At 48.0% G+C, this 24517-nt stretch overlaps 1 pseudogene; it reads left to right on the plus strand.

The window, feature by feature from the left end:
- Positions 1–4480: 4480 nt before the first annotated feature.
- On the plus strand, positions 4481–5650 carry LOC105873087 (V-type proton ATPase subunit E 1 pseudogene; annotated as a pseudogene).
- The last annotated feature ends 18867 nt before the right edge of the window (positions 5651–24517 follow it).

The raw sequence follows: 24517 nt of genomic DNA on the forward strand, positions 1-24517 counted from the left end.
TTATTTGTCATCTTGAATTTATTCAAACATTTTAAAAGGAGCGTTACCTTGTTAGCTAGTGATCAGGATGCAAGGTGATCAGGGTTCATGGCCCTGGGGAGCCCCCAAAATGCCACAGGCCATCCTGACATTTTTAAATCTTCACTTCTGATCCTTGGAACTCATGTCTTGATTCCTTCAATATCCATTTATTGAAGCCCTATCTATGTGTGCTGTGTAAGACTTGAGGGATACATATCCAAAAACACACAGCCCCTTTTGTTTGCAATCCATGAACCTAGCAGGTGTGATCAGTGTTGTGGTACAGGGCACGCTCTGAGTGCGACAGGAACTGGCAGGGGTTGGAGTAGTGGGGGCAGACAGGGTGCCCTGGCAAAGGCCGTTGGGGCCACGAAATTGGATAGAAGTGGAGGGTGCGAGGGGCAGTTTATGTACAAGCATCAAGGCTGAAAGGGCCTGGCTCTTTGGTGGCCTTCCTGTAGATGTGGCTGGAACTTGGAGCTCATCACGAATGCCTCATCCACAAGGGTTAGAGTGGATGGATCTTAGCGCCTCCAACACCGGGAGGGTACTGGCAGTTTCAAGCAGAGGATATGTTCGATTTGCCTCTTTAGACTGTAGAGTCGGCAGCCAGCAAGGAAGGAGGCTGGGAGGCCAGTTAGGAGAGTGCCTGGATCAAGTGCCAGAGGGAAGGGGACCGTAGTCCCAGCGCTGAGCTGGACAGAGCGTGGCGGTGACAGACTCTCCAGCCTTACACAGCTGCCCCCAGGCGCCTGGAGCCTTAAGGCTGTACCTGAAAGAAGCTGAATGAAGACTCGGGTCCGGGGAGACGAGTCCTCTGTGACAGCTGCCAGAACAACTTTCCAGAAAGCGGGACTTGTGCCCCAGTTCTGGCGGAGAGGGTGAGCCAGGGCCAACCTGAGCCTCAGGACCTCTCAAAACGACACCCGCCGCTCCCTCCTCCTGTCCTCACATACTTTTATTTATTTACTTATTTATTTGGGGGCAAGCTGGGTGTCTCTAACGAAGCAGGTCTCCGCATCGCCCTAAGAGCCGCTGAAGAGACTCCCTACCCCGCCGTGCCCCAGCCCGGGACGCCCGCGGCGCTCGCGTCACGTGCTCGAGAGTGCTACTGCGCCTGCGCCGCTTCCCCAGCGTGCTACTGTGCCTGCGCCGCTTCCCACGCGGGCCGGCCACTGCCGGGGCGGAGGAACTGGGCGTAGGGCGGGGCCGCTCTTCCCCTACCCCGCCAGGAGCCTGCGGATTCCTGGGCCGTGTAGCCTCGTCAACCGGCGGCCAAAACCACCTGCGGAGACGTCTGTCTTTAAAGGGCTCTGTCCCTGCGGGAGGTTCCCGGAGATGCTCCAGGGCTGCAGGGAGAGGGGCGTCTGCAGTTGACAGTCTGTGGCGGAGGAGAGGGAGGGAACTGGGGGAGTAATAATAGGCTGTGATAAAAGAATAACAGGTACTTGGCCGGGCGCGGTGGCTCATGCCTGTAATCCTAGCACTCTGGGAGGCCAAGGCGGGCGGATTGCTCGAGGTCAGGAGCTCCAAACCAGCCTGAGCAAGAGAGAGACCGCGTCTCTACTATAAATAGAAGTTAACTGGCCAACTAATATATATATAGAAAAATTAGCCGGGCATGGTGGCGCATTCCTGTAGTCCCAGCTACTTGGGAGGCTGAGGCAGCAGGATTGCTTGAGCCCAGGAGTTTGAGGTTGCTGTGAGCTAGGCTGATGCCATGGCACTCACTCTAGCCTGGGCAACAAAGCGAGACTCTGTCTCAAAAAAAAAAGCTATTTAGGAGCTAGGAGTGACAGAACCTGTTTGCTCAGGGAGATGTCTAGCATGACTCTCAAGTTTGAGATGTGGGTAACTGAGGTAGATGTTATGGACCAAATTCCCCTATCCCCTATACCCCTTCCCCCAGCCCTAAGCAATCACTAAGCTATTTTCCATAAATTTGCCTCTTCTGTACATTTTATATAAATGAAATTATCCATATGTGGCCTTACTGTCTGGCTTCTTTCCCTTAGCATATTTTCGAGATTCATTCATGGGCCAAGCGCGGTGGCTCACGCATGTAATCCTAGCACTCTGGGAGGCCGAAGCAGGTGGATTGCTTGAGGTCAGGAGTTCCAAACCATCCTGAGCAAGAGTGAGACCCCGTCTCTACTATAAATACAAAGAAATTAATTAGCCAACTAAAAATATATATGGAAAAACTTAGCCGGGCATGATGGCACATGCCTGTAGTCCCAGCTACCCGGGAGGCTGAGGCAGGAGGATTGCTTGAGCCCAGCAGTTTGAGGTTGCTATGAGCTAGGCTAACATCATAGCACTCACTCTAGCCTGGGCAACAAAGCGAGACTCTGTCTCAAAAAAAAAAAAAAAAAGATTCATTCATGTATCAGTATTTCATTCCTTTATGTGGCAGAATAATATTCCCTTGTATAGCACATTTTATTTATCCATTGATCAGCTCATGGATATTTGGGTCATTTCCACTTTTTGGTGAATTTTTTTTTTTAGCTGCCATTATTTTGGCAGCTATGTTGAAAATCAATTGACTGTGAATGTGAGGATTTATTTCTGAACTCTCAATTCTATTCCATTAATCTATATGTCTCCTTTTGTGCTAATATCACACTGTCTTGATTGATGTAGCTTTGTAGTAAGCTTTGAAATCAGGAAGTGTGAATCCTCCAAGTGTTAAGGCTTTTGAAGATAATTTGTCTGTTTTACTCTGACTGCTTTCATGGTTTTCTCTTTGTCTGATTTTCTGCATTTTCACTGTAATATATTAGGCAGTGGATTTCTTTTTATTTATCCTGCTTGGGAATTGTTGGGTTCTTAAATTTATGATTTGATGTGTTTCATCAATTCTTGAAAAATTTTATCCATTTTTTTCTTCAAATATACCTATGTCCATTCTTTTCTCTTTTTAAATTTTTTTTATTGGTACAGAATATGTGTACACTTGACAGCTTTATTGGCACCAGTGTATGTGACACTAATAAAGAAATGAAAAAGAGAAAAAAAAAGAATATGTGTAAGGCCGGGCATCGTGGCTCACGCCTGTAATCTTAGCACTCTGGGAGGCTGAGGCGGGTGGATCATTTGAGCTTACGAGCTCGAGACCAGCCTACAGCAAGAGCAAGACCCCATCTCTACAAAAAAAATAGAATGAAATTAGCTGGACAACTAAAAATATATATATATATATATAAATTAGCCAGGCATGGTGGCACATGCCTGTAGTCCCAGTTACTTGGGAGGCTGAGGCAGAAAGATCGCTTAAGTCCAGGAGTTTGAGGTTGCTGTGAGCTAGGCTGATGCCACGGCACTCTAGCCAGGGCAACAGAGTGAGACTCTGTCGCAAAAAAAAAAAAAAAAAAAAAAAAAAAAGAATAGAATATGTGTATGCATTTATGAGGTACATGTGATATTTTGATATGTGCATAGACTTTCTTTCCTTTCTTGATAGGACTTTACTTACCTTTCCATTGTGACATCCATTTTCTCCTGTACATCTGCTATAATTTTACTTTATTATGCATAATTCTAGATATTTATTTCTGACCTGTATTCCAGTTTATTAATTTTTATTTCCTGTTATATCTAACATGCTGCTTACACTTTCTGTTCCATTTCTTAATTTTGGTTATTGTAATTTTCAGTTCCATAATTTTTTTCCTTTTAAATCCACTATAACCCACTGCTTCACTTGAATAGCCTAAAAGAATTTTTTTTTAATTAAAAAGATCCACTATGGCCAGGCGTGGTGGCTCATGCCTGTAATCCTAGCACTCTGGGAGCCCGAGGCAGGCGGATTGCTCGAGGTCAGGAGTTTGAAACCAGCCTGAGCAAGAGCGAGACCCTGTCTCTACTAAAAAAATAGAAAGAAATTAATTGACCAACTAATATGTAGAGAAAAAATTAGCCGGGCATGGTGGCACATGCCTGTAGTCCCAGCTACTCGGGAGTCTGAGGCAGGAGGATCGCTTGAGCCCAGGAGTTTGAGGTTGATGTTAGCTAGGCAGATGCCACATGACTCACTCTAGCCTGGGCAACAAAGTGAGACTGTCTCAAAAAAAAAAAAAAAAAAAAAGATCCACTAGGCTGGGCATGGTGGCTCACACCTATAATCCCAGCACTCTGGGAGGCCGAGTGGGAGGATCACTCAAGGTCAGAAGTTCGAGACCAGCCTGAGCAAGAGCAAGACCCTGTCTCTACTAAAAATAGAAAGAAATTAGCTGGACAACTAAAAAAAAAAAAAAATATATATATATATATATAATTAGCCGGGCATGGTGGCACATGCCTGTAGTCCCAGCTACTCGGGATGCTGAGGCAAAAGGATTGCTTGAGCCCAGGAATTTGAGGTTGCTGTGAGCTAAGCTAACGCCATGGCACTCTAGCCCAGGCAACAGAGTGAGACTCTTGTCTCAAAAAAAAAAAAATCCACTATATCAATTTTAAAAGTTTTCAGTTCCCAACTAATTATTCCAATCTTGGCTTTTATTCCTTAAATATAATAATTGTTTTGTGGCCGAATTTTCCTCTACCCATTCCTCCTACTGCTCTCCTCAACCTCAACTTGAGCCTGTTCCCCACGGGCCTAGCATTGCTTAAAGCAGATTAAGCATATGATGGCTTTTGTTGAACAAGAAGCCAATGAAAAGGCAGAAGAAATAGTTGCAAAGGCAGGAGAAGAACTCAACATTGAAAAGGGTCGGCTTGTGCAAACCCAAAGACTGAAGATGATGGAAATACTATGAGAAGAAAGAGAAGATTGAGCAGCAGAAGAAAATTCAGATGTCCAATTTGATGAATCAAGTAAGGCTCAGAGTCCTCAAAGCTAGAGGTGTCCTTATCAAAGACCTACTTAATGAAGCAAAACAGAGACTCAGCAAGGTGGTAAAAGGTACAACCAGGTACCACGTGCTGCTGGGTGGACTGGTCCTCCAGGGGTTTATACCAGCTGCTGGAGCCCTGAATGATTGATTGTTCACTGCAGGAAACAAGATTTACCTCTGGCAAAGGCTACAGTGCAAAAGGCGATCCCTACGTACAAAATTGCCACTGAAAATGATGTTGATGTCCAGATTGATCAAGAGCCCTGCTTGCCTGAGGAAATAGCTGGTGGCATTGAGATCTATAATCGGGGTCATAAAATAAAGATTTCCACCACCCTAGAAAGCCAGCTGGACCTCATAGCCCAGCAGATGATGCCACAAGTACAGGAGCGTTGTGTGGTGCAGGTGCCAATAGGAAGTTTTTGGACTAGGCCTTTAGAAGACGGAGTCCATCCATTGCTCTACTGTGACAGTATGGAAGCTTCTGGTATTTGAAGAAACGAGAGTGTCTGTGTAGCTTCCTCTTTGCTGTCCTAATATTGCTGTGTATTTATCAGTGGACACCCTTCTGTGGCCAATGCCCTTGGCCTAATTGTTAACAGTGGGAGAACCTTTCACTTGATATGATCAGGCCCCACCTCTAGTTCATCTCAGAGCAACACAGCTCTCAGCTGGTCCTGCAGCGTTAGGTGACGGGATCAGATGGTGGCTGCATGAACTTCGCCAGGTCTCCGGCTCGTTGGCTCCCAGTTATCTAGTCTAGAAGGTGATGTGTATGGTGTTCTCTGCCTTGAGGTCTCTGCTCTTTAGGTTTAAAACACATGTGGCACATGCATTCCTCCCAGCAGTACTAGCTTCACCATTACCTATTTGGGCCTAGAAGTTTTCTTCATCTGTAAATGTGATTTGAAACCTAAGCCATGAAAATGCTTTATTTATTAAAGCAAAAGATTTATAAAACAAACAAAAAATAATTGTTTTGTGGTCTATACTGATAATTTCAGTATCTGGAGACCTTCTAAATCTGTTTCTTTTCTTTTTTTTTTTTTTTTTTTTTGAGACAGAGTCTTGCTTTTTTGCCCAGGCTAGAGTGAGTGCCGTGGCATCAGCCTAGCTCATAGCAACCTCAAACTCCTGGGTTCAAGCAATCCTCCTGCCTCAGCCTCCCGAGTAGCTGGGACTACAGGCAAATGCCACCATGCCCAGCTAATTTTTTTCTACATATATTAGTTGGCCAATTAATTTCTCTCTATTTATAGTAGAGACGGGTCTTGCTCTTGCTCAGGCTGGTTTCGAACTCCTGACCTTGAGCAATGAGCCCGCCTTGGCCTCCCAGAGTGCTAGGATTACAGGCGTGAGCCATCATGCCCAGCCCTAAATCTGTTTCTGTTATCTATTGTACCCACTATTTTTATTTTTAGGTTTTGGGAGCTTTACATTGTTTTTGAAAAATTATTTATAGGCCAGTGCAGTGGCTCATGCCTGTAATCATAACACTCTAGGGAGGCCGAGGCGGGAGGATCCCTCAAGGTCAGGAGTTCGAACCCAGCCTGAGCAAGAGTGAGACCCACCCCCGTCTCTACTAAAAATAGAAAGAAATGAATCGGCCAACTATTACATATAGAAAAAAATCAGCTGGACATGGTGGCGCATGCCTGTAGTCCCAGCTACTCGGGAGGCTGAGGCAGGATTGCTTGAGCCCCGGAGTTTGAGGTTGCTGTGAGCTATGATGATGCCACTGCACTCTAGCCCAGGCAACAGAGCGAGACTCTGTCTCAACAACAACAACAAAACATTATTTATAGAAATACTTTCAGGCCCAGGATAATACTGTCTTCCTCTAACGGAATTTTTTATTTTACGTTATTAAATATAAAATGTCCGATTTCCTTAAGTACTACCTTTGATAGTTGATATCTCTGACATTTCACTTTTTTTTTTTTTTTTTTTTTTTGAGACAGAGTGTCACTTTTGTTGCCCGGGCTAGAGTGCCATGGCATCAGCTTAGCTCACAGTAACCTCTAACTCCTGGGCTCAAGCAACCCTCCTGCCTCAACCTCCCAAGTAAGCTGGGACTACAGGCATGCACCACCATGCCCGGGTAATTTTTTTCTATATATTTTTAGTTGGCCAATTGATTTCTTTCTATTTATAGTAGAGACAGGGGTCTTGCTCTTGCTCAGGCTGTTTTCAAACTCCTGACCTCGAGCAATCCACCTACCTCGGCCTCCCAGAATGCTAGGATTACAGGCATGAGCCACCCTGCCAGCCCACATTATTTCACTTTTACACTTCTTATTTTATGTTTATTGTGAAGGTACACCCTCAGTCTTTCAAATGCAGATTTTGCCCTATGATTATCTTTCACATTTTTAGAGCAATTTTTGTGAAACCACGGATAAGTCAAAAATTTGTGTTATTTTCGAATATGAATTCCATCATGGAACGAATGCAGCACAGATAGTTTGAAATATCAACAAAGTGGGAAGGATGTGACTGATGAGCACATAGTACATTGATGGTTTGAGAAGTTCCATTATGGTGATTTTAATCTTGAAAATGAGCCACGTGGGCAACCTGAGACCAAGGTGGATAATGATGAGCTGAAAGCTATGGTGGAAGTGAATCCTACGTGTGAATTAGCAGCCAGGTTTGATGTTACTATTCCAATAATTTTGGACCATTTGAAACAAATCAGCAAGGTAAAGAAGCTGGATAGATGGGTTCTACATGAATTAAATGAGCATGAGAAGAGAAGTCATCTGGAAGCTTGCTTTTCTTTGCTGTCACGACATAAAGGTGAACCATTTCTACACCGTATTGTTATGTGTGATGAAAAATGGATTCTTTTTGACAATTGCAAGCATTCAGCACAATGGACAAAGATGAAGTGCTGAAATACAGTCCAAAACCAAATATTCATCAAAAAAAGCTAATGGTGTCTGTTTGATAGTCCAGCACTGGTATTACCACTATAGCTCCATTAAACCTGGTCAATCCATTACAGCAGATGTCTACTGAAACCAACTGGATGAAATGATGAGGATGCTTGTGATTCAGCAGCCAAGATTGGTCAACAGAGACACGCCAATCCTCTTGCAAGACGACTTCAACCACATGTCGCACAAACAAGTCTGCTCAAACTACAGAGGCTAGACTTGAAAACTCTCTGTCATCCACCATATTCACCAGAACTTGCACCAACTGACTACCACTTCTTCCAGGCTTTGGACCACTTCTTGCAAGGAAAAATATTCAGTTTTCAACAAGCTATGGAAAACGCCTTTCTCAATTTCATTGCGACTCAATCTCTAGTCTCCTTTACTACTGGCATAAACAAGCTACCATTGAGACGGCAAAACTGTGTAGTTAAGGTGCACACTTTGGTTAATTGTACTGCTTCTTGATTGAGATATAATAAACTACACTTTTGATTGGAAATCAGACATTTCATGTTTAATAATCTAATATTTCTGCCAGGCTCTTTAAGATACTAGCAACCTGGAATCACCTTAAGTCAAGTTCAGGACTTGAGATTTTCTGGGTCACTTTATCCCCGGCAGGCGCACCCAAAGCAGAGCAGTGTTCACCAGGGTCCTATTCCTCACAGGTTCTGAACTCTGAATTTTTCACCCTAGCCTCCCAAAGCTGCCAGAATTAGGCCGGCGCAGTGGCTCACGCCTGTAATCCTAGCTCTCTGGGAGGCCAAGGCGGGCAGATCATTTGGGCTCAGGAGTTCGAAACCAACCCAAGCAAGAGCGAGACCCCATCTCTACTATAAATAGAAAGAAATTAATTGGCCAACTAATATATAGAGAAAAAAACATTAGCCAGGCATGGTGGCGCATGCCTGTAGTCCCAGCTACCTGGGAGGCTGAGGCAGAAGGATTGATTTAGCCCAGGAGTTTGAGGTTGCTGTGAGCTAGGCTGACACCATGGCACTCACTCTAGCCTGGGCAACAAAATGAGACTCTGTCTCAAAAAAAAAAAAAAAAAGCTGCCAGAATTGCAGTTTAGCCTCTTCTAGAACAAAACCTCCAATGCATATGAAGGGGAGCTTCATTCCTCCATTGTTCCATCCACCTCAGTATTCAGCATCTCAATTCAATAATTCCTCAAATCTTATGATTCTCTGCTGCTTTCAAGATAAGATTTTCAAGCTTTTAAAAAGTTTTCCTTGGCCAGGTATGGTAGCTCACACCTGTAATCCTAGCACTCTGGGAGGCCGAGGCAGGCAGATTGCTTGAGGTCAGGAGTTCGAAACCAGCCTGAGCCAAGAGCGAGACCCTGTCTCAACTAAAAAAATAGAAAGAAATTAATTGGCCAACTAAAAAAAAAAAAAGAAAGAAAGTTTTCCTTGGTAGGTGGTTTGTTTGAATTATGTAGTCTCACATTTCCAGAACTGGTGATCCCTTTGACCCTGAAATGGGGTATCCAATTGGCAGCAATGTTTTCAGGGCAGACAGGGTCCTCACTGTGCCATTGAGAGTCATGACTGGTCTAAGTCAATCATGGTGACCTTCGTCCTCTTTGTCTATCTCGAGTGGGCAAAAAGACACAAGACTCCAGGAGACTCGTGGATGCATTTTTGTGCCCTTATGAAAGAGCTGTTCAGGAACCAGAGCCCTTTTTCTTCTTTTTGCTTTGCGATGATGTTATGTAAGGACGTTGCACTTGAATCTGTGGCAACCCTCCTGTGACTAAGAGAAGCCAAGAAATTCTCAAAGGATAGCCACTCCTGGCTCTTGTTATCGTTAAGCCACTTAAACCCTTTGGAACCGATTGCTGCCAGGCTTCCTGAGGAAACAATAAACATCCTATGGTTTCACTGTTAGTCAGGTTTTCTGTTATGTGTAGCCCAAAGCATTCCTAACTGACACATCATCCCTCACATCTCAGCTTTAAATGTCATTTCCTCAGGGAGGCCTTCCCGAAACCCCCAGATCAACACATTCTATAACTCTCCACTCTCCCTTAAGTACACCTCGTCATACTTGTAATTACTTGTTGTATGATGGTCTTTGTGCGCTATAAGCTCTGTGAGAACAGAGGGCATGAGAGGTATCCTAGGGCCGAGCCCCATGTGGGGCTCGGTAGCCTCTAAATACATAACTAGGGAAAAAAAGATAGAAGGCTCAAGAGCACAGACAGAGGGAGGAACAGATTAAAAATCATGGCAGGTGTGAATTAAAGTTTGTGCAATTGTGCTTCTTCTATCACATGAAAACCGTTAAAGTTGAAGGAGTCATTAAAGAAGGGTTGGAATGGCCATTGTGGGAACTGGGTGTGAGCATTTATCTGGTACAAGCAAGAGTTGCCAAGGAGTATTACAGACCCAGCGGGATTAGAAAGCATGTGCATTGGCATAAATCGGCAGAATTATGAGATTTCCTCCAGCAGTAAGTTTAGCCATCTGGGTGTGGGAGAGAAGCTGGGTAATTAGATCAACTCAAAGATGGGGGTCTGCGGGACAGGCTGCTTTTTGTTCCTTTCTCAGATGAAGTAAATGAAAGTATATGTGGAATTAGGTTTCCCTTGTCTCAAAAATGAAACCTTTTAGAACTCAAAAGACTTACCCTTTGGCTCCAGACTGGAGACTATCTGCGGGCTGAAGCATTCACCTCAGAAGTCTTCCCTTATTGCCCACCTGCCTGGCAGGCCCGTGAAATTTCCTAAAGGGTGTGCAAAAGATATATATGTGTGCACATTTTTCTGGGGAAAGTGTCTATAGCTTCCCTTAGATTTTCAATGGGCTCTGGGATCCAGAAAGGCAAGAACCGCTTGGATTTGGCTCCTAGCCATGGGCCTTCGTGTGGATCCACTGCTGTGGGTCAGGGCTTGACTGATGAGCAGTCACATCCCTGCTCGACAAGGGATAGCGTGGCACAGAGGTGGATGTGCAGAGGCCCGGGCTGTGCCACCTCGGGGAAGTTACTTAGCTCCTCAAGTTTCCTCTTCTATAAAATGGGAATGATAGTCACAGTTCCTTATTTCAGAGGGCTGTTATAAAGATTATTGAGTTAATACATTCGAATGCTTAGGGCATGCCTGGTACTTAGTAAGGACTAGGGGAGTTTTATTGTTTTTTTGTTTTGTTTTGTTTTTTGAGACAGAGTCTCACTCTGTTGCCTGGGCTAGAGTGCCATGGCAGCCTAGCTCACAGCAACCTCAAAATCCTGGGCTCAAGTGATCCTCCTGCCTCAGCTTCACAAGTAGCTTGGACTACAGGCATGCACCACCATGCCCGGCTAATTTTTTCTATATATTTTTAGTTGGCCAATTAATTTCTTTCTATTTATAGTAGAGACAGGGTCTCACTCTTGCTCAGGCTGGTTTCAAACTCCTGACCTCGAGCGATCCACCCACCTTGGCCTCCCAAAGTGCTAGGATTACAGGCGTGAGCCACTGCGCCGGTCCACACTGTTTTGTTTTGTTTTATTTTGGGGGATAGTCTTGTTCTGTCGTCCCGGCTTGAGTGCTGTGGCGTCAGACTAGCTCACAGCAACTAGCTAGCTCAAACCCCTAGGCTCAAGTGATCCTCCTGTCTTAGCCTCCTGAGTAGCTGGGACTACAGGCATGCACCACCATGCCCAGCTAATTTTTTTTTATTTTTAGGAGAGACAGGGTCTTGCTCTTGCTCAGGCTGGCCTTGAACTCCTGACCTCAAGTGATCCTCCTGCCTTGGCCTCCCAGAGTACCTGGATTACAGGCATGAGCCACCGTGCCTGGCTGCATTTTTACTGTGACTAATAATGACACACACCAGGACACGCATTCAAGGACAAAAATTTTGAATCAGAAAACAGCATTTGAGAGAGCACAGTCACAGCTCATTTTCTGCAGAGCATAAAATCTACCATCCTCTCCCCTCTGATACAGTGTGTGATCCTAGGCATGGACCACCGTGTGCTTCTGCTCCTCATTTGCAAAACAAAGATAATAAATAACTACCTCATAGGACTGTTGTGAGGGCTCAGAGCAGGGCTCATAGTCACTGAATTCTGGTTACTGTCACTGTTACTGCCCTGGCCAACATTCAGGCTCCTTATCTTGACGAGAGAGGCTCTTACCATCAGGAAGACCTTTTCACTCTGAGACCTTCCCGCCTCACAAAGCACCTTCACACAGGCCGTGCTGCCACATGGCTGCTCTACTGCTGAGGATCTGAGACTCAGAGAGGGCAAGTGACTAAAGGCCCCATGGACTGTGCCCTCAAAGCAGTTTCTTTCTTTCTTTTTTTTTTTTTTTTTTGAGACAGAGTCTCACTTTGCTGCCCAGGCTAGAGTGAGTGCCATGGCGTCCGCCTACCTCACAGCAACCTCAATCTCCTGGGCTCAAACAATCCTGCTGCCTCAGCCTCCCAAGTAGCTGGGACTACAGGCATTCACCACCATGCCCGGCTAATCTTTTCTCTATATATTAGTTGGCCAATTAATTTTTATCTTTTTTTATTATTTATTTATATATATATTTTTGAGACAGAGTCTCACTTTGTTGCCCAGGCTAGAGTGAGTCACGTGGCATCTGCCTAGCTCACAGCAACCTCAATCTCCTGGGCTCAAGCAATCCTCCTGCCTCAGCCTCCCGAGTAGCTGGGACTACAGGCATGCACCACCATGCCCGGCTAATTTTTTGTATATATATTTTTAGTTGGCCAATTAATTTCTATTCATAGTAGAGATGGGGGTCTCACTCTTGCTCAGGCTGGTTTTGAACTCATGACTTCAAGCAATCTGCCTGCCCTGGCCTGCCAGAGTGTTAGGATTACAGGCATGAGCCACCACGCCCGGCCCCTCATAACATTTTCTTCCAGGAGCCCCTGTCTTTACTCTTCCCAACTTCCATCTGTAGAAATACCACTTTTGATTCAAAGTGGAACTCTGGAAACCACACCATCCATAAAGCCTTCCTAATTCTCCCAATCAGAAGTCCCCGTTGTGAACCAGTTTGTGACACAGTGCACAGTTTGGAAGTAACATCACATCTGACTTCCCTGACTGCCTGGCCCAGTCCCATTCTTCTTCTTGCCCCACTACCTTTTTTTTTTTTTTTAATTTTTTAAATTTTATTTTAAGGACTAATAACCAGAATCTAAAAACAATGTAAGATGCCCAAACAGGGATTTGAACCCTGGATCCTCAGATTAAAAGTCTGGTGCTAGGCCAGGCATGGTGGCTCACGTATGTAATCCTAGCACTCTGGGAGGCCGAGGCAGGAGGATCACTCAAGGTAAGGTGTTTGAAACCAGCCTGAGCAAGAGCGAGACCCCATCTCTACTATAAATAGAAAGAAATTATTGACCAACTAATATATATAGAAAAAATTAGCCAGGCATGGTGGTGCATGCCTATAGCCTGTAGTCCCAGCTACTCGGGAGGCTGAGGCAGTAGGATCACTTGAGCCCAGGAGATTGAGGTTGCTGTGAGCTAGGCTGATGCCATGGCACTCACTCTAGCCTGGGCAACAAAGCGAAACTCTGTCTCAAAAAAACAAAGTCTGGTGCTCTACCAACTGAGCTATCCAGAGCCTTCCCTCTGTGCAAACCATTCTTTGCACAGAGAATGCCTTTGGTAGAGAGCTGATGAATGAAAGAAACGAATACTCCAACATTCTACTATTCCAAGGCATTCACACATGTAAAGGAAGGGAAAATAGAGTCCTCAAATGACTGATCTGCTCTGTAGACTAAGAAACTGAATATACAAATGGATAATGGCCAGACCATATATAAAAATAGAACTCTGATCCACAACCTGCAGCCGCCTGCTCAGAAATTAACTCTTTATCTACAACAAACAACCTGTGAGATCAGCCTGCTGTAAGTCAGACTTGCAGAAAGCCAGATTTCTGTCTCTAGTGACAATCCAGGAAGCTAAACAATAATTTCAATAACAATCAGCCACATATGGCCAGGACTTGATTAATAACTGACAGCTTCCCTAATTTTCTTTCTTTCTTTCTTTTTTTTTTTTTGAGACAGTCTCGCTTTGTTGCCCAGGCTACAGTGAGTGCCTTGGCGTCAGCCTAGCTCACAGCAACCTCAAACTCCTGGCCTCAAGCAATCCTCCTGCCTCAGCCTTCCGAGTAGCTGGGACTACAGGCATGCACTACCATGCCTGGCTAATTTATTCTATATATATTAGTTGGCCAATTAATTTATTTCTATTTATAGTAGAGACGGGATCTCGCTCTTGCTCAGGCTGGTTTTGAATCCTGACCTCGAGCAATCCGCCTGCCTCGGCCTCCCAGAATGCTAGGATTACAGGCGTGAGCCACCGCGCCCAGCCCCCTCATATATATATTTTTTTTTTTTGAGGAGGGGTCTCAGTCTGTGTCACACAGGCTGGAGTGCAGTGGTGCGATCATAGCTCACTGTAACCTCAAACTCCTGGGCTTAAGCAAGCCTCCTGCCTCAGCCTCCTGAGTAGTTGGGACTACAAGTGCACCACCACAGCCAGCTAATTAAAAAAAATTGTTTTTCCTCTTAGAATTCAATTAAGAAAAAGAAATAATAAAAAATAAAAATAATTTTTTTGTAGAGATGGGGTCTCACTATGTTGCCCAGGGTGATCTTGAACTCCTAGCCTCAAACGATCCTCCTACCTCAGCCTCCCAAAGTGCTGGAATTACAGGCATAAGCCACCAACCCTGGCCAGCTTCCCTAATTTTTTCCCCACTTGCAACCTAGGATCAACCAAAGAAAACCAAATATGTACCCCCTTCCTCTTGCCAACAGCCTCTAATCAGGGCACACCTATAGCCTTCCCTTTTTCCCACTGTAAAGCATTCCTGCTTCTCTGCCTGCCTTTGAAGCTCTGTCAAAATGCAAGTGCCTATGGCTGAGTCCCTCGCTTTAGCAAACTCAGAATAAATAGCCTTTGCTTTTCTCATTTGGCTGGTCTTCCTTTATTCCCACACGACCCAGGAATGAAAGTGCAAGGAGCAGAGTCCACACTGTCCTCTGACAGTTCCCTCATTCCCCTGGGGTGGAGCCCGGAGCCCGGAGCCCTCGGACCACAGGGTTGCTGGCTCTTACACTGGAAACGTTGATCAGACCTTTGGACTCAGCTGCGCTAGAGCTGGAAAAGCCAATTGACTCAGATGAAATCCCTCAGGCATAAAATCACAAAAGAGTTTTTGTTAGATGCTGGTTGGGAGGGAGTGGCTCCAAAATCTGGGAAAAGGATAGGACAGCCAGCAATAAAGACCTGGGGGAAAGGCAGGAACTTTGCCTAGAACAGGGGCCAGGGATTGCCAGGAGCAGTCTTGATGGGAGGGAGAAGTGAGTTGGATTTTTTTTTTTTTGCCTGGAATTCTTATCTAACCTCCACTACGCTCCTTTATTCATTCCACAGATACTTACTGGGTGCGCAGCGTGTGCTGGAGCTAGGCTAGGCAAGGTCACGGGCTTTGTAGAGCTCGCCCCCTAACGGTGAAGACACACAGTAGCTAATGAATAAAATAAGGTGATTTCTGAAGTAGCAAGTGCCCCGAGGAAAATGAAACAGGACGACGCAACAGAGAGAAAGAGTGCTGGGTGGGGGCAGCATTAGGAAGGGCGCTTAGGGACGGCCTCGGGGGAGGGACGTTTGGGCTGACAACCCCAGTGGCCAGAAGGTGCCAGCAGGGCGACTCTCAGTGGAAATGGTTTTCCAGGCAGCGGGAGCAGCTTAGCGAAGGCCCTGACATGTTCAATGAAGACAGGAAAGGCCAGTGCGGCCAGAGCAGTGCGAACAAAGGGTAATGTGATGGGATGACACCAGGAGGAGGCTCAGGCTAGACCAGGAAGGAAGCGCCTTCTGGATCCTGTTGAGTTTAGATTTTATTGAATTCTTTTTTTTTTTTTTTTTTTTTTTGAGACACACTCCTACTCTGTTACCTGGGCTAGAGTGCCATGGCATCAGCCTAGCTCACAGCAACCTCAAACCCTGGGCTCAAGCAATCCCCCTGCCTCAGCCTCCTGAGTAGCTGGGACTACAGGCATGCACCACCATGCCCGGCTAATTTTTTCTATATATATTAGTTGGCTAATTAATTTTCTTTCTATTTATAGTAGAGACGGGGTCTCGCTCTTGCTCAGGCTGGTTTTGAACTCCTGACCTTGAGCAATCCACCCGCCTTGGCCTCCCAGAATGCTAGGATTACAGGCGTGAGCCACCGCGCCCTGCCCCAGCTAATTTTTTTAATATATATTTTTAGCTGTCTGGCTAATTTCTATTTTTTAGTAGAGACGGGGTCTCGCTCTTGGTCAGGCTGGTTTTGAACTCCTGAGCGATCCTCCTGCCTCAGCCTAGATTTTATTGAATTCTAAATACAATGGGAAGCTAATGAAAAAAGGCACTAATGACTGTCCTGCTTCAGCCATGTTGTCAAGGCCTTAGAAGACCTACTTTTTGGCCGGGCACGGTGGCTCACGCCTGTAATCCTAGCTCTCTGGGAGGCTGAGGTGGGCGGATCGTTTGAGTTCAGGAGTTCGAAACCAACCTGAGCAAGAGCGAGACCCCGTCTCTACTATAAATAGAAACAAATTGGCCAACTAATATATATACAAAAAAATTAGCCGGGCATGGTGGTGCATGCCTGTAGTCCCAGCTACTCGGGAGGCTGAGGCAGAAGGATCGCTTGAGCCCAGGAGTTTGAGGTTGCTGTGAGCTAGGCTGACGCCACGGCACTCACTCTAGCCTGGGCAACAAAGTGAGACTCTGTCTCAAAAAAAAAAAAAAAAAAAAAAAGAAGAAGAAGACCTACTTTGCTGAGATCTTGTCATGATCCCAGAAGTTAGGGGACATTTGTACATGGGGAGAACAGCGTCAGGGAAATACAGTGTAGGTCAGACCCAGCTGCAGTAAGCCACAAGCAGAATCCCTTGCTGAGTCAGGCAAGATGAGCCACATGGTGTGTGTATAACGTGAAATTGTACCCTAAATATTTTTAGGGAGAGAACCCAAAGCATTTATCTGTCTCTTAGGAGGGTCTCTGTGGCCAAAAAAAGATGGAAAAAGGAGAATGTTGACACATGTGTTTGCATATGCACGAGCATGGGCTTTTTTTTTCTTTAAGACGTGTCAGGTGCAGTGGTGAGCGGCAGAAAGAGTAGAACAAGGAGCTCGACCTGTAACCCACTGTGAACAATTGAGATAACTCACCACCTGTGGGCCAGTCCACAACGGGCTCTCTTGTAAGGACACAAGGACACCGTCTCAGAGAAGGAGACTCACCGTGTACCACGTGTGTGCTTCCCCTATTTCCAAAACCCACTTCAGTGGAAAGGACTGAAGCTGGGGAACGGTGGACAGGGTGGGGCGGGAGGGGCGAACGTCTCGGCATGGCAGGAACCTGGGGGAAAACCTTTCCCCACCCTTAACCCAGCCTTCTGGGCCAGGGTGGGGCTGTGACAAACCCGCTGCCAGGTCCTGACTTGGGCGGCCTCACCCCAGCCCTAACCTGTGCTCACATGCCTCAGCTCTAAGGAACTGTCCTCAGAGAGGCAGGGTGCAGGAGGGCCGCACCCCACCCGGAGGCGCAGAGGCCTCGGCTGCCCCCAAGGGTGACGGCATGGCTCTGGGAGAGATCCCCTGGAGATAGGTGCCCCGTGCTCAGGCCCCCAAAGCCACTGTCCTCCTTCGCCCCAGGCTCCTCTGAGCCCCAAACCTTCACAGAAAGGGCACAGCACCCTCCCAACCCCACCAGGAGCTCTTTGCTCAGATCTGAACTCATCTCTCAGGTGCTTTTATGAAGGGCTCATTCCCAAGGTTTTGGTTAGTCATTTTTCTTTCAGTAAAAGTTCACCTTGCTCTGCCTGGTGTCCGTGCCCTGCCCTACCCAGCAGATGGAGGGTCAGATGGGAATGTCTCCTCCAATTCTCTCCAGAATCTTGGCTTGGATTTGCTTTGCCTCCCCACAAATAGGCCCTGGCCGGCCTCCAGGCCCCACCTGTTCCCGGCCTCCTGGCGCTCAGATCCTCAGTAATCTGGGGCCGAGAGTCAAGGAATAGCGTCAGCTGCTGATGACAGGTCCCTGGCGAGATGCAGGGCAGACGAGGGCCTCCTGGTCCCACACGTGGAGAAGTGAGCGGGGTCTGGTCAAGTAAACCAAGGAGCTGCTTTCCTCTCTGGCTCTGGAATAATCTAAACCGTCCAATATCTTCCTCCTGAGGCCTCCTTTGAGGGTCCGAGCACAGTCACTCATATTTGTGTAGCCAAATATTATAGTATCCTCAAACCAAATCTTCTCACCCTAAATTAAATGATAATACCTGCCAATATTTGTCGGGTACCTACTGTGGGCCAGGCCCTGTTCGGTGAAGGGCTTTATGTGTATCTATTCATTTAAACCCCACAGAACCCCAGCACAGTGGCATGGTTAGTGTCGCCCCCCACACAGCTGGTTGGCAGGGCCAGGCCAGTCTGTGGACACGACAACTCCAGCTGCTCATCCGTAAAAACAGAGGGAGTCTCAGCGGGTCCCATAGTCTTGCGCTGAGTGGGCTCCAATCAGTGGCCCAGCAACTGGAGAACAAAAGTCCCATCCTGACAGTGTGCTCTGCACACGGGGATTAGCGCGCACAGGGAGGGCTAAGAAGCCGAAACCAGGGCACCTGGGTTCCTCTCTCTGGTTGTCACTCATTGACCTTATGGCCTAGGCAGACCCGGACCTCCTGGGAAGTTTCCTCTGTAAAATGGAGGGGGGGGGGGAGAGGGGGAGCCTGCATGCCCCCAGGGCTCCTTCTTTTAACATGCTGCTTAAAAGCATAAGCTCCCTCCTGCTGGGACACAGAGTCTTCTGGACTTAAGATGGGACTGCGTGTGATTAGCCCATAGTAAGTTGAAAATACCCTAAGCTGAAAATGCATTTAATACACCTAACCTACCGAACATGTGTTGAATATCTCATGTCATTTATTGAATGGCTGTGTGGGCACTCGAAGCACAGTCTCTACTGAATGCACACGGCTTTCTTACCACCAACAAATCATAAGTAGAACCACTGTAAGTTGGGGACCATCGGCCTTTGGGCACGGTGGCTCACGCCTGTAATCCTAGCACTCTGGGAGGCCGAGGCAGGAAGATTGCTTGAGGTCAGGAGTTCCAAACCAGCCTGAGAAAGAGCGAGACCCCGTCTCTACTATAAATAGAAAGAAATTAATTGGCCAACTAATATATATAGAAAATTAGCCGGGCATGGTGGCGCATGCCTGTAGTCCCAGCTACTCGGGAAGCTGAGGCAGGAGGATGGCTTGAGCCCAGGAGTTTGAGGTTGCTGTGAGCTAGGCTGACGCCACAGCATTCACTCTAGCCTGGGCAGCAAAGTGAGACTCTGTCTCAAAAAAAAAAAACACAAAACCTGGCTGAGCCTCCCAACCCTGCTCCCAGCCCCAGGGTGCTGGGCAAGGTGCTGGGCCAGGAGAGTGGGCACCAGAGTCCTGGCTCTGAATCTGCCCTCGAAGTCCAGCACCATCTCACGCCTCATTTTTCTCATCTGATAAATGGAGGCAGCCCACCAGCTCACCCCTGCTGCATATGGGGGTGATTAAAGGACATGATAATCTAAAAGCCTTTGGAGACTGTGAGGTGCCCAGCTCGGTGGGGAATTGTTGGCTGTAGTATTTCTCTGACCCTCTACCTACAGGTGATCCCAGTTTCTGAGATAAGGGTGGGACCTGAAGTGAGGGGACAACCGGTGTTATCGGGCATAAGTGCCCCCCATGCTTCCAAAACTATCAGCCGTCTCTATGCAGGCCACCCCTCCAGTGGTGCCAGGCAAGGGGAAGAGGCGACGGAGCCGCCTCCAGGCGCTAGGGTCAGTGGCAGGAGGCCACCCACTCAGGAGCAGGGGTCACCACTGCCGCTGGCCCGGGCTGGCCCCTCAGAGCTCCCGAGGAAAAGCCTCAAGAACAGACGGAAAATAGGATGGTCCGTCCATTTATCAGCGTGACTGAGCACCTACTTACTATGTGCCACGCAGGAGAAAACAACGGGCCGCAAAACGCCCGAGGTAGAACCCGGGTCACACCGACTGGACCAGTGGTGCCCAGGAAGGTTTGGCCCCTTGGGAGCTCGTCGTGAAGACAGTCAAGGTGGCGAGAGGGGCCGGAGCCAGACCAGGAGACCTGGGGAGCCAGGCCCAGTCTTGTCCTGTGTACAAGGCCCCAGGGCCAGGGAAGGATGCTGAGCAGGCCCCACTTCTCAGCCCCAGAAGCGCACCAGAATCCCACTAGGGGCCAGTGTCCAGCCAGAGAGTGCAGCTGCTCGTGGGATCTGTGGACGACGAGCCTTGTCTGTGGTCAGAGGGGCGAGCGTGGGCCACCTCCTGCCTCAGCCTGCACCTCGTCCACAGCAAGCCCCAGCCTTTCTGACTTCAGGTCCTTTGTATGTTTAGCATCTTTCCTCTTGTTCTAGAACGAGGTATGGCTGGACTGAGGCACCAGTTCTTTCCCTTAACTTTGGCCACACTAGGAGTTTGCTTGCCCCTTGAATTAAACATTTCCAGGATGGTGCAGTGGCTCATACCTCTGGTCCCACCTACTCGGGAGGCTGAGGCAGAAGGATCCCCTGATACCCAGGAGTTCGAGGTTACAGTGAGCTATGAGTGTGCCACTGTACTCTAGCCTGGGCAATTATTATTATTTTTTTTAATTTTTAGACACAGATCTCACTATGTTGCCCAGGCTTGTCCCAAACTCCTGGGCTCCAGTGATCTTCCTGCCTCGGCCTCCGGAGTAGCTGGGACTACAGCCGCACGCCTCAGTGGACATTTCCAAGCATTTTGCTAGCATCCACTACACGATGCGACTAAAATGTTATCACTTACATCCTCAGTGTGACCCTGCAGGGGAAATCAGGACAAGGTGAGACTCTGCTCTTAGGAATTTATAATCTAATTATTGAGAAGTGAATAACATAAAGATGCAGGTGCCACCTGGGTCATGAGCTCCAAATGCAGCTGGAGGGGAGAGGTCACGCTGCAGCAGCAAATGCTGCTTGGACGAGGTGGCATTTGAGCCACTTGAAGAACGAGCAGGATATGAGGGAGGGAAGGAGAGAAGGCATTCCTTTGCTGCCATGCGCAGAGCGTCATGCTTTTGTATTGATCACTGTCACCGTCATCCACGCAGGAGCGAGGACAGCTTAGTCAGGTGGTGGCCACAGAATGCAAGAGACACACAAGAAGAAGAGGAAGTCTTTGGGCCAACAGGCCCCGTCTTCACGTTCGTGACAGTCTGCACTCTGTTTGCCTTCCCTCAGTCACAACTTCTGCACCTGTGAAATGAAGGCGCTGGGCAAGGTGATCTCTAAGATTCTTACTGTTCTAGAATAAGGGTAGAAAGGAGTGCAGATGACTTGAGGATTCTGAAGAACAGCCCCGACAGCAGGAGCTGAGAAGGCAGGAGAGGGAGCAGTCTGGGGAGAAGACTTCGGTCGTAGATCAATAGTGTGGACCCCTTCATGCCCATTCCTCACTGGGTCCTGGTCACCACTGGCACAGGCTGATTCATTCTTAGTCTTGCGCATTTGCTGCTTCCCCTCCCTGAGATTGTGACCCTGGCTACACTGAGGCCAGAGCAACAAGAGGAACTGGTCTCGCCCCAGGGGATTCTATCAGCTTTTCCCTTGGTGAGGAAACACCTTCATCATCACCAACAGTCTAGCTAGGGCAGCACTGGAGGCCCAGCAGGTAAAGGTGGGAAGCCCCTAAACTGACAAGCTTCCGCCACCGCAGGGCAATGGGAGCTTGAAACAGAAATTAGTTGGTTTTTGTTTTTTTGAGACTGAGTCTCACTCTGTAGCCCTGGGTAGAGTGCAGCGGCATCGTCATAGCTCACTGCAACCTCCAACTCCCGGGCTCAAACGATCCTCCCTCGGCCTTCCGAGCAGCCGGGACTACAGGTGCACACCACCATACCTGGCTCATTTCTCTATTTTTAGTAGAGATGGGGTCTCGCTCTTGCTTAGGCTGGTCTTGAACTCCTGACCTCAACTGATCCTCCTCCCTTGACCTTCCAGAGTGCTAGGATGACAGGGGTGAGCCACCACGCCCAACTCAGAAATTAGGTTGTTATAAAATAAATAAATAAGAGAGAAATTGGCCGGGCACGGTGGCTCACGCCTGTAATCCTAGCTCTCTGGGAGGTCGAGGCAGGAGGATGGCTCAAGGTCAAGAGTTCAAAACCAGCCTGAGCAAGAGCGAGACCTCGTCTCTACTATAAATAGAAAGAACTTAATTGGCCAACTAATATATATACAAAAAATTAGCCGGGCATGGTGGCACATGCCTATAGTCCCAGCTACTTGGGAGGCTGAGGCAGGAGGATTGCTTGAGCCAGGAGTTTGAGGTTGCTGTGAGCTAGGCTGACACCACAGCACTCACTCTAGCCTGGGCAACAAAGCGAGACTCTGTCTCAAAAAAAAAAAAAAAGAGAGAAATAAATTGAAGTAGGTTCCTGCGCACCTGTGTTTGAGGACCTAGATTAGTTAGTGCCTGGTTCGCAGGCAAACCTCCCACCCAGCAGCGTGCTTGCGCCTAAGAGCCCCTGTGGGGCTCCTGAACAAGATCACCCAGGAGTGGGCAGGAGGCTTCTATTTTCATAAGCCCCACAGGCGACTTTAGGCACAGCAAGGGGAGGGAACTCGGCCTGTTTGGAGGGCCACAGCCCGAGGTGGGCCGAGGCTTTTCGAGCTAAGAGCTGCCAGGACAGGGAAGGCTGTGGGGGGTGGGGGGTTGGGGGGGTGGCGGGCTTTCCAGCTGTGGGAGCAGACACGCTCCTCACCTCTGTGTCCACCTCCGTCAGCTGAGCTGAGCCGGGCCTGTGGACGGAGGGTGAGCGCCGCCTGCCTCAACTTGTGTTTCCTTCACAGCAGGCCCTGACCCTCCCACTTCTGACTTCAAATCTTTGGTATGTATGAAATTCTTGCCTCTCCTCTGGCTGCCCTGCCCGCCCGTCTGGCCGTGGTTAGGAGCTCTGTACCCTTGTTCTTACCCTTTTATGTCTGCCTGTCTTAGGCCTTCAGCTCAATCTGTCAAGATTAATGTGACACCAAACTGGCTTTCTCAGAAATGTGAGGAAACTTCTAGGCACAAGAGCAAGGTTCTCATGGGGAAAATGACCATGGCTGCTTCCTTAAGGCAGTCCTGAGGTTAAAGTCCTCTGATCCCGACAGCCCCCTGGGCAGAGCAGCCCTGTCTCCCTCAGATTCTCCACGTGCTCAGAGCTCCCCCTGCTCTGCTCTCTGACCCTGAGAGACCCTCCCCACCCCGAGCTTACCTCTCCGGATTCCTCTGCTGAGCTTAGAAAAATCCTTCATTTACTTCTAGAATGAGGTGACAAGTTGGAATTTGGGCCCAGTAATTATATGGACCTTAATATTCTCCTAGGAGCCTTTCTGAGGAGGGAAGTTGGGTTTCTGTCACCTTCCTTACTTGAGACAAAATACACTATTTTTTGCTTTTAATTCGGCATCTGCAATTGTTCTGGGAATTAGTCACAGTGCTACATGTGATCAGGTCATTAGTGCAATTCCAGACTCGAGAACAAAACAATAGGTTGCTCTGTTTTCTCAAAATGCTTTGGGTCCACAGGCCTCACCCTCCCACCCTGGACAGCACCCTTCCTTCTGTGGTCCCACTGAGCCTCCACCAGCCCACCGCCCCCTCACACTCTGCTCCAGGTACCCCAAAGCACAGGAGCTTGCCAAGATGGGAAGACATCCCAGAACTCAGTCCTGGGGGCATCTCTGCTGCCAGAATTCTTAGTGAAAAAGACAGGGTCTGCCCAGATAGCAACATCCTTTTTTCCCCTATCCCTGGCACAGAGGCTGAGCTGCTGCGAAAACACGTTAATACACCCTCTGTCCCTAGCAAATCCTGACCGGAGCCTTGCTGGACTCTGACAGCATCCTCGGCAACGAATTCCGGGCACGACAACGGGGAAGGCTTTACGTCTCCATCTAAGGCAGAGTCCTCACCTATGTGGCACATCAGCCAAACTGTAATTCTGAACACTATCAGGAACTATAACTCTGTGCTGGGCATAGGGTGTGCGCCTGTCGTCCCAGCTACTGGAGAGGCTGAGGTGGGCAGATGGCTTGAGACCAGCCTGGGCAATGTAGCAAGAACCCATCTCTGAAAAATTTTCATGGGAGGCTGAGGCAGGAGCATGGCTTCAGCCCAGGAGTTAGAGACTGCAGTGAGCTATGATGATGCCACTACACTCCATCCTGGGCAACAGAGCGAGAGAGAACTCGTCTCAAAAAATAAAAAAACCAAAACTTTAAAAAGATTAGCAGGGCACTGTGGCACACACCTGCAGTCTCAGCTACTCAGGAGGCTGAGGTGGTAGGGTCATTAAGCCCAGGAGTTCCAGGCTGCAGTGAGCTATGATGAGGCCATTGCACTCCAGCCTGGGCAACAGAGTGAGACCTTGTCTCTAAAGAAAATAAAATAACTCATATTTTTGTATATGATGCCCCCACTTTCACACACATTCTATCTTTTTTTTTTTTTTTTTTTTGAGGCAGAATCTCACTCTGTTGCCCGGGCTAGAGTGCTGTGGCGTCAGCCTAGCTCACAGCAACCTCAAACTCCTGGGCTCAAGCCATCCTCCTGCCTCAGCCTCCCGAGTAGCTGGGAATATAGGTACCTGTCACCATGCCCAGCTAATA

The sequence above is a fragment of the Microcebus murinus genome, chromosome 2, assembly GCF_040939455.1.
Source record: "Microcebus murinus isolate Inina chromosome 2, M.murinus_Inina_mat1.0, whole genome shotgun sequence".
Taxonomy (NCBI): domain Eukaryota; kingdom Metazoa; phylum Chordata; class Mammalia; order Primates; family Cheirogaleidae; genus Microcebus; species Microcebus murinus.